Source organism: Palaemon carinicauda, chromosome 13, assembly GCF_036898095.1.
Source record: "Palaemon carinicauda isolate YSFRI2023 chromosome 13, ASM3689809v2, whole genome shotgun sequence".
Classification (NCBI taxonomy): Eukaryota; Metazoa; Arthropoda; class Malacostraca; order Decapoda; family Palaemonidae; genus Palaemon; species Palaemon carinicauda.
The window spans coordinates 17,512,333-17,515,030 of record NC_090737.1 but is presented as its reverse complement, the minus strand read 5'-3'; the positions used below and the strand labels follow the sequence as shown (position 1 = coordinate 17,515,030).

Genomic DNA, 2,698 nt, shown 5'->3' with positions numbered 1-2,698 from the left:
ATTAGATTAAATACTCAATCACAAGGGTGATGTTTCACAAAACTCAGCTTGGTTGGGCTTCATTGTTAATGAAAGAAAGAGTTTTCGACTCTTTCATTTCAAAGTTGTTATATAAATTATTTGTTATGTTTTTTTTTGGTACGATGTAAACCAGTTTTTTATACTTCTCTTCACCTATATAACAAACTAATGTTGATTAAGAGACATTCGACTGACACTAAGAATAGGAACTGGGACTGTCAACACAGCGTAAGCTCCGCCTCTTTTCCCGCCTTTAAAGAAAAATAATATCCCCCAAACCCCGCCCACTGCTCCACCACTGGAATGACCTGGACTTCGTAACAGTTACCACTTTGCCCCATCAACTATGCGACCTTTGACCCAATAACCTGGAGACGCAGGAGTCAACAGTAATCATATTTTGACTTAACATAGTACAAGACTTCACACCTAAATAGCTTTCGCTTTAGTTATATTCATCAGAGCTTTATCAGACCCCACTTTGTGTATTAGAACGCCCGTTGAACGAACCAATCATTTTGTACATAAGAAAAGATTCTCGTTTGAACGGTATTATAGATCTATAATTGTCGTCATTTCCCTCCAGCTCTCTGCGAAGGACGACATTGCTAAGCCCTGAAACTGCGATATTAGACTTGGAAGACGGACATTAATATTTTACGACTCATTTCATGAATCAGTCATATTTCATCGACAACAGTTATGACCTCGGAAACCTAACACGACAGCAGACTTAACCCGCTAATTTTCATGTTTCCAATTTTAATTAGCTTGAATTCACAAGATTTCATCAACGTAGCTTGTCGTATTTTGGATTCTACGAGACGTAACTGACTCATACTACTCGGACGGATTGTAGACGTGCCAGAGATTTATTATTTTTAATTCTCTTCTTTAACAATACGCTTAAATGAACGACGATTTAGTTCCACTAACCTCAAAATAAGGACCAAAGAACCACCGACGTAAACAAAGGACATCTAACCATGCAATCTCCCCAACCTCCCTTGGACTCAGAGACTTACAGAACTAAGAAACAGATTCTAATCAAATAATACTCCTCTCTCTCTCTCTCTCTCTCTCTCTCTCTCTCTCTCTCTCTCTCTCTCTCATTTTGATAGTTTTAGACCTTTCCTCACGATCATTTTCTAAAGAAGAAGAAGCTACGCGCCTCGTGAGATGGACTTGTGACTTTGACGCCAAATGATGCCAGTCCTTAGTTTTTCCTTTGTCAAAAGGCTTCAGTGATGAAGGGAAATCTAGTCATGGCACAGACACAGTACGGCTGTTGGTCCGTATACAGACATTTTTGTAACCTAAGACATAACTACTTATAAATACTAGTGACGTTTTTGTACAGTTGTAGTTTGTAAGTGATTAGGTGTAAGATGTTTATTATTTTCCCTGACGTGTATAAAGTAAGCCTGCAGCATTGCTGACTGTAAATGGACTGTGTTATTAATTTATTCTATTTATTTTTGTATAATGTTCCGTGTATGAAATATATGCATAAAAGAGCTCAACTTTTTGGTATTATTTATTCTTTTTATACTTCTCTTCTTGAGATGCGTTTGCAATAAGAAATTGCAAACTAACGGTATAGAAAACATTGGATGATTTGACTTGGAATAAACAGAAAGGACTTGAATCATATTGGAAAATGAGGAAAATTATGATATAAAAATCTAAGTATAGAATAGGAGAAATAAGGAAAAAAATCATATGTATATCTGAACACAAACCAGAAGTATTAAAAAAAATCACATGATTCCTTCCCCCTCAAAGTAATGTGTGTCACATCACACGAAACTTTCCAGACATCCGCCATCTTGAACGATGAACCAAGGGGCCCCAAAACTTTCTAAAACCTTGTCTTTATGCCTTAACCCCCTTTCGGAAGAAAGCCCCTGCAACATTCGGTCAATGATCTAGTCATGCAGCCTTGCGCTTCTCCTTCGCTGGCCCTGTCAGTAAATTCTCATTTCTGCCAATTCATATGGCATGAGTGAACGACCAGCCGCTAAAGTTTACAGTAGAATGGGCGGCAAACACGCAGTATCTGCTATTCTAAGCTCGTGTTCGAAATCCAGGCCGTTGACGGCTGACCTCATTTTGCCGCGACCACTTTGAGGTCTCTGTGATGTCACACGTTGGATATGCTCCCTCTTTTCGAGCAAAACAAGAGCTCTGTCGAATCTCTCCTTCGTTGAAGGGGAATCAAGACGAGAACGAACGTAAACGGACATGGCAAAGTCGAGGATGTTATACAAAAGCCACAATAGACGAGGGATTTAATGCGTGTCGGAAGAAGAGAGTCAGAGGCGCATTGACTGGAATCTTAAAGGGTCGGTTATAACACACAAGGACTACTAACCAACCAGCTTCATATTCTCGCCACTACTTCCTTGACACACTTACCCAGTATCAGGTGCCCTTAACATATGCAGCCGGGAGATTCTATACATTAAGTTATTCATACTTTGCAAAGGGGAGATTGATCCACAGCGCACGTCGACGACATTAAAGGAAGATTTCTCTTCGGCTTATGAAAAGGTTTTTATAAAATCGAAATGACATACCGATTGTAATGGTTCGCCATTATGTAAACTATCAAGATAGATATGTTCTTCAGCAAAGGCAATTATTCTTATCAAGGCACATTGTTTTTACCCATTCC

The 2,698-nt window shown here is 39.1% G+C and overlaps 1 protein-coding gene across 1 annotated transcript in view; it reads left to right on the top strand.

The window, feature by feature from the left end:
• Nucleotides 1-1,544, top strand: part of LOC137651898 (uncharacterized) — a 4,259-nt gene extending 2,715 nt beyond the window's left edge. Inside the window, exon 4 of the mRNA XM_068385101.1 lies at nt 1-1,544. This exon is cut by the window's left edge and continues 460 nt beyond it. The gene's annotated coding sequence lies outside the window, so the exon portion shown is untranslated.
• Nucleotides 1,545-2,698: the final 1,154 nt, after the last annotated feature.